Here is a 9168-nt window from a genome sequence, read left to right as displayed (position 1 = left end):
TTTGCAGAGGAAGACACCAAGGCTCAGAGAGGTTAGGTGACTTGCCTGATAAGACACAGTAACTGGCAGAGCTGAAAATCGAACCCAATCTGAGATCAGAGATACAGCAACATTACTTAACCAGCTGATGCTGGAGGGCTGAAACAGTTTTCTGTGGGCCTGTCTTAGGATCAGGAAGTGATCCTAACTAGCTGCAGTTGTTGGAAATGAGGCTACCTGTGTGCAGAGTGGGGCTGGATAAATACTTTTGATTGGTGGCCAGAGATGGATCTGGAATTTCCTTCTCAGCTGTTGACTCCAGCAGCAGCTGCAGGAGCAGCACAAAAGGAGCTGGTTTTGAGCTGCAGCAATGTGACAGTGGCCTCTCTAAACTAAGTAGGTTTCCCACCAGTGCCTCCTCCACCCCCTGGCCTTGGTGTTCCCACGTCAGAGAGATTCCGGGTAGGCTCATCTACCCTGCGTTTTCTTCCCTTTGCATTCTGTCTCTGAAACAGTCACAGTTTTGTTTTGAGCAATCCATAATGTCGTTTCAAACCTATTAACAGCTCTAGGCTTTGTTTATACATATCAGAGAGAAGTGCAATGCTCTGTCGTTAACACATGTTAGCAAGTGGTGATGGCAACCCAAGAAGGGTTCAAGCCGCCTCCATTTTAGATTCAAGAGCGTGTGCGCACGTGCGGGCATGTGTGTCTCGAGTGCCTTCCCCACTTCATCGCTATTTTCTCTTTCCTCCCGTTGTGCCACACACAGACACACACACGCACACACACACTCATACACATGCACACACATACTACTGGTTGATATTCTCCCCTTGTTCTGGGCTGGGTAACTAACAAAGATTTTCTCCTGGCAATTTCACTCCCCAGCAGAGGCACCCTGTATTTTGAAATTGTACAGAAGCCCTGTGTATTTGATATCATGCGGGCTCTCGGTGGGTTTCAAAGGTGGATTCACCAGCTAGGTTGTCGATAGCACATAAAATATGAGTGAAATTGTAATGTTGTGATGGGTCCTGGAGAGGAGACTCTATCGTAGGCAACCTTCCTCTCCCTGGGCGGGTTGAGGACTGGCCCCTCCCGATGTGGTGCTGTCTGTTTCAGACCAGCTAGGGAAAGGCAAGAGAATTATGAATATGGTGCAAAAGAAAAACCTGAGAATCCAAGAGGCCTTAGGTTTGGTGGAAGAAGAAGGCAGAGAGGTCGATGGGCTGGAACTGAAGCCCTGCTCCATGAGGCTGTGGGTTTGGGATTAGCCTTCAAAAAGCTAAGCCGAGGTTTCCAAGACCCTCAGCTTCCCCTTTGCCATGAGGAGGTGAGGAGCTTGGCCACTGAGTTGGGTCCTGTCACTCACTGAGTGAAACCTGGGAGCATCCCCCTGCCCCCCACTCCCCTCTGTTTTTATAAACAGTCCTTCACTCGTCCTGTGGGTTTGAACTCCTAAATGTATCTTGACCCTCTTGACTTCTGTCTACCACTGCTGTTCCAGACCAAACTGCTTCCCTCCTCACCACTCTGTAGTGGCCTCCCAATGGGACTCCTGTGCCCACGCTGGCCCACTCTCCTCTGCAGCCAGGGTAGTCTTTTCACAAGGCAGATCTGACCATATGTATATATATATATATACACATACATACACACACACACACACACTTTGAGGAAGATTAGACCTAAGCTAACATCTGCCACCAATCTCCTCTTTTTTGCTGAGGAAGATTGGCCCTGAGCTAACATCTGTGCCCATCTTCCTCTATTTTATAGGTGGGACGCCTGTCACAGCATGTCTTGATAAGTGGTGCGTAGGTCCATGCCAGGGATCTGAACTGGTGAACCCCAGGCCGCCAAAGTGGAGCACTTGAACTCAACCCGTACGCCCAAATCTGCTCCCCAAATCTGATAATATTTTAACCACCCTCTCAACCTCCCTCCCAGCTTAGGATATTTCACTAGCTCTGTTACTTTTAGAGTAAAGATTAAATCTCTTAGTGGTCACAGTCTTGTTTTGAGCAACCCCAGACAATATCACACCTCCTTCTCCAGCCTGGCCTTCCACCTCATGCCTCCTCACTCTCAGTGGCCGAGTTTTGTTCCTCCCTCGGGCGTCAGTCTTGCCCATCACCGAGTGGTTGTGACACTGGTTGCACAGCCTAGGACCTCATTTCCCCTTCTCTTCCCCTGGATACCACCTAATTGTCCTTTGGGAACCAGCACAATCGATTCTTTCAACAAATATTTATTGAGTACCTACTATGTGCTGGGCACTGTTCTAGTAGAACAGAAAGGAGACAGACTCCCTTCCCTCGTGGGGCTTATGTTCTCTTAGCAAAGAGAGGCAAAGCGTATGTGACGTAATTTCAGGTGGTGATAAGTGAGGAGAGGAAACTGAGGCAGAATGAGGGGCAGGGAGTAAGAAGAGATGGGTTGAGGGCTACTTCAGGGGATCAAAGATGTCTTTTCTGAGGAGACAGCTTTGGAGTAAGACCTGCATGAGTTGAGGATGGAAGCGCTGGGAGTCAGTTCCTAGGGGAGCTGTCTTTGATTGGGTCCATTCCTGCTGTCGTCCAGGCGCAGGACTGTGTACTTCTTTGTATTATTGATCATGATTGGATGTTCTACCCGTATTTGTGCAATTTGTGTGATCAACATTTGTCTCTTGAATAGAGTTTTAGCTCCGTGAGGGCAGGGACTGTCATCTTTTCTTCTTTCCATCACTCCCTTTTATTCCCCGCATGCTATCTGGCATATAGAACGTGCTCAATCAACACCTGCTGAATGAATGGTGCATCCTATAAGGGGGGGTCCCAAGTCCTGGCAATTCTCTCTCACCTGATCCTGGGAGGACCTGTTCCGTAAGGTTGCAGAGCTCAAGGTTATCAGACCTCCTGTGAGCATACCAACCTTCTGCGGCTGATGGTTTTGCATCGTGGGATGGGGAGGGGATAGCTTGAGGCAGAAGATAAGGTGAGGACCAGGCATGAGGGGAAGGCTCAGCAGAGCCATGGATGGGGCTTTATGATTTTTCCACAAGGTAGATGTTGGAAAATCAGCAGCCGCATCTCTTATTCCTGAATCAGTCGGTGTTGAAATATACTCATCAGTTTCAAGCAGGAAGAGTACTCTGCAGCGTGTCACCACCCACTCTCCTAATCCGTCTCTGTCAGAAAACCTAGCAGGCAGATGAGAATATGAAGGAGCCAGTGTTTTCCAGAGGCTCTGGGGGCCACCTGCATTCTTTTCCTCAATGTTGGCAGTGATAAATATTACATAAGTTGCATTAGTGAGATCAGATGGGGAGGCCTGAAGGAGGAGGCTCTGTTCTGAGTACCTTTCACGTGAAATAAACTAAGAAAACAGGGAATCGTCACCTGCTGGGAGCCTTTTGTTATGTGAGGGGTCTGAGATGAAGAGAGGGAAAAGAGCCATGCCTCACCCTCTCCTCACCTGCTCCCAGACGACACCTATATTTTGAGACGCGTTGGTAACATTTCAGAGCAATTACCATCAGTAGAACATCCACTGGGTTTTGATACATTTACCTGTGACCTTACACTAAGGGAACCTGTTGGAGGTGGGAGGATTATTCCTCATTCCAGATGCATTTTAGTCCTCGGGACAAAAACCGGCTGGGCTGGTGGTTTACAGAATAGAATGGAAGCTGTAGAGGGCGGCGTCAGCCTGAAGTTCCGAGGCCACCTTCCTGAGACCTCTGTTGAGTGCCCTGTGCTCCTGCAGGCTGAGCGGGGAGGCAGTCCTCACCTAGGCGTGGACTGATAAACTGGTAGGAACCGCCCTGGAGGCTGGAAGAAAGGGCCAGAACAGAAACCAGAATGTCAAATTAGCAGGGACATAAAAAATACGGTTTTCTTATTTATTTAAAAAATAAATTTACCGGGGTTTGGGAAGAGGGCGAAGGATGAGCAGGCGAAGCACAGAGGATTTTTTGGGCAGTGAAACTGTTCTGTATGATACAACAATGGTGGAACTAGGTCATTATACACTCATCACAACCACAGAATGTTCAACAGCAAGAGCGAACCTAAATTTAAACGGTGGACTTTTGGCGGTAATGATGTATCAATGTAGCTTCATGGTTTGTGGCAACTGTACCATGTGGTGCATGATGTTGCCAGTGGGGGAGGCTGTGCGTGTGGGGGCGGGGGGCATATGGGAACTCTGTACTTTCTGCTCAGTTTTGCTTTGACCCTAAAACTGCTGTAAAAAATAAAGTATATTAAAAAATTGAATTGATTGATCACCCACTATGTGCCGACATAGAATTCCCAAGGGAGGCAGCTATTAAAAAGTTAATTACATAATTTAATTGCAGTCGTGATAAGTGCCATGAAGGAAAAGCACTGGGGTTATGGTGGGGATAAGGAAGCCTTATGGACAGCATCAATGTATGGTCAACATCAGTTTCTCAGAAGAAGGGATATTTGAGTTAAGTTGTTTAAGTAAATCAGCAAAAAACAGGCAAACAAAATCAAAAGAAATTATTGGCTCCTGGAATTGAATAGTCTGGGAGGATTCCAGCTTCAGGTATGGCTTGATGCAGGTGCTTCATCAGAGCCCTCAGATCTCTCCTCCGCTCTGTTTCTCAGCACTGTGTTCTTCTATGTGCGTTTTACCCTCAGGCAGGCTCTCTCCTATGGTGGCATCCACTGGACTGGAACCTTCTTACAGGCAAGAATAGAGCCTTATTCATTGGGGAACCCTTAGTGCTAAGAGAAGGCTGATGTGAAAAGGAAATTCAATAAATGTGTGTTGATCAAATTAAGTTTTTTTTCTGTTTACATGACCTTCTGTGAGTGACATTGATGAGCACCTACATCAAGCCATATCTGAGGGTGGACCTATGCTTGGGCTTTTCACTTCTTTTAGCCAGTCTACTTTGTTTTGTTTGTTTGCTTGCTTGGTGGTTTTCTTAAGCAACTTCAACTGCAATATCACTTCTTCAGAGAAAGGTCTCTAACCATACAATATAAGATCTGGCCCACTTATATAGCCACTCATAAACCCTCATACTTTTCCTTACTTCTCTTTGCTTCCTCTCTTCGCCCAGTGAAATCTACTCCATTTGTTATGGGCTGAATTGTGTGCCTCCTGAGATCCACATATTGAAGTGCTGACCTCCAATACCTCAAAATGTGACTATATTTGGAGATACAGTCCTTACAGAGGTAACCGAGTTAAAATTAGGTCATTAGGGTGGACCCTAGTCCAATATGGCTGATGTCCTTATAAGAAGAGGAGATCAGGACACAGACACACACAGAGGAAGACCATGTGATGACCCAGCGAGAAGGTGGCCATCTACAAGCCAATGAGAGAGGCTCAGAAGGAGCCAACCCTGCCGACACCTTGATCTCAGACTTCTAGCCTCCGGGACTGTGAGAAAATATATTTCTGCCATTTAAGCCACCTGATAAATGGCAGCCTTAGAAAACTCATATACCATCTTTAAGAGAGCCAGCTCAAATCTTCCCTCCTCTGTGAAGGAATAGGACAGGGGTGGGCACACTGTGGCTTTTGGGCCAAATCTGGCTTGTAAGCTGTGTTTTGCAAAAAAGTTTTATTGGCACAAAGCCGTGCCCATTTATTTACTTAATGTCTGTGACAGGTTTGTGCTAAAAAGCAGAGTTGAGAGGTTGCAATAGAGACTTCGTGGCCCAGAAAGCTGAAAATATTATCTGTCTGGCATTTTACAGAAAACGTGTGCTGACCTTTGGTCCAGAAGAGTGGTTTGCAGCCTGGGTTGTGCACTCAGACAGGTTTGCGTTCCCATCTCTGCTGTGTTAGTGACAAACCGGGGAAATAGCTTAATTCCTCCAAGCCTCCTTTTCCTTCTCTGTAAAATGGGGATGATAATTGCTCCTATTTCATGCGCTTATGAGAATCAAAGAAGATCATGCCTATAAATCACAGCACAGGGCTTGACACAATAGTGAGCAATAAAAAAAGTTAGTCATTATATTATTAATACTAACACCGATTTGTTAGTGGAGGTTCTAACTCTGAATCCCCAGATGCTGGAGGAGTCATTGAGTTGGTTTCTTGTCTAACTGGCAATTTTTTCTCGAGGTGAAGATAATTGCTTGACGATTTAGGAAGCTCTGTCAACTGCGACCCTGAGCTGATTGATTGAATGAGTACTAAAAAGAGAGCCAGCCTCCTTCCCTGGTTTGTTTTGTTTTTTTTTCTTCTTCTTTCTTCTTCTTCTTTTTTCCTGAAGCAGGAGATAAAAAAACCTCTCCTCTCAGCTCTTGGGATGGGCCATGTCAAACTCTGCTGTGTGTTAGCAGAAAAACCTGAAAACCTTCCAAATAAAGGAAGATGGTGGTGGTGGGTGGGGAGGGGCTGGAGGGGGCTGGAGGGGACGGTGTCCTGCCGTGAGGCTGCTAGAAGCTTTGTCTAAGTGGCTTCACTGTGTGCTTTTTGATCCTGACCAAACATGGTTTTATGAGGAGCTCTGTCTAGGTAAATCTTATTTAGAAGCAGAAAAAAAACAGCAAATCTCAAATCGCCTGTTGAGATTAAGCCAGAAACTACTATTGGAGTTTAGTCCGCTTCTTTTGGATGTAAAGCCTGCAGATAGCGTGTGACTTAAAGCCCATGTTTGGGACAGTCTAGTGAGATTTCAAGCCCTGACTCCACTGCTGTGTTACTGGAACAGTTTACTTAACCTCTCTGAACTCCAGTTCCCTGACTGTAAAAGAGAAGTGATAACAATAGCTACTTAATAGATTGGTGAGAGTAAAATGAGATGATGTATGTAAAAATACCTGGCTTAGTACCAGTCCATAGGGGATATTCAACAATTATTAGCTGTTATTATTGTGATGGGTTGACAACATTACTTATATTTCCTCTCTGTAAACCAACTCAAGAAATTTATATAGGTGAACTTGTTTGAGGTGTTAACCGGGTAAGTTGAGCAATGTAGTTTAATGGGCCACTCAGTTTTTATTCCTTGACCATCTTCAAAGGCAGAGGGTTGTGACTCAGAAGTCCTCACTTGAGAAGCCTGGAAACAGGCAAGATCTGAGAGTGGATCCTCCTGAGAACCCCGACTCCGTTTGTGTGAAATTATTTTCTTTCAATCAGCCTTGCAAATGGTCTTTAAAAATCCTTATTCCCGGGAAGCCAGGCCTGAAGAACTTGCTTTGTCTTACCGCCCGTTACGAACACCAGCACATCCTCTCCTTCCTTCTCTGTCCATTGCTTGGTGCTCGGCAAGACCAGTGCCTAAAGGGAAGGTGACGGTGAGCAGTGGGAGTGAGGGAGGAGGGGTCTCCGTGGCTGTCAGAGCTCTGCAGCCTGGCGGTGCCATTTCTCACCCTGAAAGAAATCTAAAGGGAATGTCGTACTCCTATGAAAGTTCTTCATTCAAACATGTTTCCTAAAGGACCATATAGAATGTGAGATATGGGGGGAAATGGGCAATGGCCAGGTTGTATTTGATTTTCAGGAGGTATCCACTGATGGAATAAGTGACGATTTTGATCACTGATATTTGGTTAAAGTTTTGGAGTCTGATCCCTAAAGTCCAGTTACTTTTTCAGTAAGCTGAGTAACTGTCCCCACGTGGGCCCCTTAGAATCCGAGGCCCCGACTGGTCAGCAGAGAGAAACTTCAGCACCTTGGACATGGCCCAAGCTACCGTGTTTGGTGACTGAACGGACGGATATTATGAAGAGAACACATCCTTTGGTCAAAGTGGAATCTTTCTCATTTTAAACTTAGGTTTATTTATTCCTTTTTGTTTCTGGCCCAGCTGGTTAATAGCTTTACTGTCAAAAATCTGAAGGCAGTAATGTAGAAATCCCATAGGTATTTCTTCTTTATGTTAATCCGTCTGTAATTCCTTTATCTTGTTCTTTTCTTTGAATCAGTTTTAAACTCTATTCTTGATAGGTGTTGGGCTACATGACCTTACTCATCTGGAGAGCTCCTGGGGTGAATGGGAATAATAATTCCAGAGCCACTGCAGATAATCTTCAAGGCAGAAAATCCAATTACAGGTAATTAGGAGTCAACCCAAGATTCTTGAGAAAGTAGCTTGGTATTGCCTTATGGACATAAACAGCTGAATCTGAATAAAAAATAATTTGAAATAGCTTGACTACTAATTTCTACCATTATTTATACATTTTCCAGGAGTTTCTTATTGCCACGCATTCGACTTTAGCATCCTCAAATATAAGAGTTATAGATGTGAGAATGTATTTGACAGGTAATGGGTGCCTTGTCTGGAAGTATATTGAGTCCATGCTATTCACATGGCGTTGGGACTTATTAAGACTTTCTTGTAGTAAATGGAATGAATTAGCTCTCAAATCTGGAGCAGTAACTTACTGTTCACCTTCGTTTCTGTCTCTTTCCACCCACGGCCCTTTTTCAAAACAGAAATATCTTTTTTATCATGAAAATATCTCTCACACACATTGAAAAACTTCAGAAAATTGCAAAAAATATAAGTCACCTTGAATTCACCACCTAGAGATGATGACGGTGAACTTTTTGAGACAGATCTTTTGTTGGTCTACCTGTCTCTGTGTGTCTTATTTTGTCTCCTACACTATTTAGAAACATGAAGTCATTCCGTCTTCCTGTTCTGTAATCATTTTTTATCACTTTATTAAGTGATAATTTTTTATCACTTTAGTAAGTGATTATTATCTTTCCATTATCAATTAATGTAGATCTTGATCATTATTTTAACTGACTGTGGAGTAGGACTCTCTAATATGTGTATTAAATACTTCTATAATTGTTTTGAAATCATCTCATTGCCACCTCTCACTCCAGCTGCTGCTGTGGACACTGTTTACTTGGGGGCTTTCTCCAGCTTTGTGCAAAGGCAATTCATCAGAAAACGATCGTTTTTCAGCAAATGGTGCTAGAACAATTAGATATTTATAAAAAAAATGAATTTGAGTCCTTACATCATTTCATACCCAAAAATTAAATGAAATAGATCACAGACCTAAATGTAAGATCTGACAACATAAAATTTATAGAAAAATAGGAGAAAATCTTTTTGACCTTGGGTTAGGCAAAGATTTATTAGGGCACAAAAACAATGAACCATAAAAGAAATAGTTGATAAATTGGACTTTGTCAAAATGAAAAGCTTTTCTTCCTCAAAAGATACCATTAGAAAATGAA

The sequence above is a fragment of the Equus asinus genome, chromosome 15 (genome assembly GCF_041296235.1).
Source record: "Equus asinus isolate D_3611 breed Donkey chromosome 15, EquAss-T2T_v2, whole genome shotgun sequence".
NCBI classification, from domain to species: Eukaryota; Metazoa; Chordata; class Mammalia; order Perissodactyla; family Equidae; genus Equus; species Equus asinus.
Note: the sequence above shows the minus strand (reverse complement) of the source record.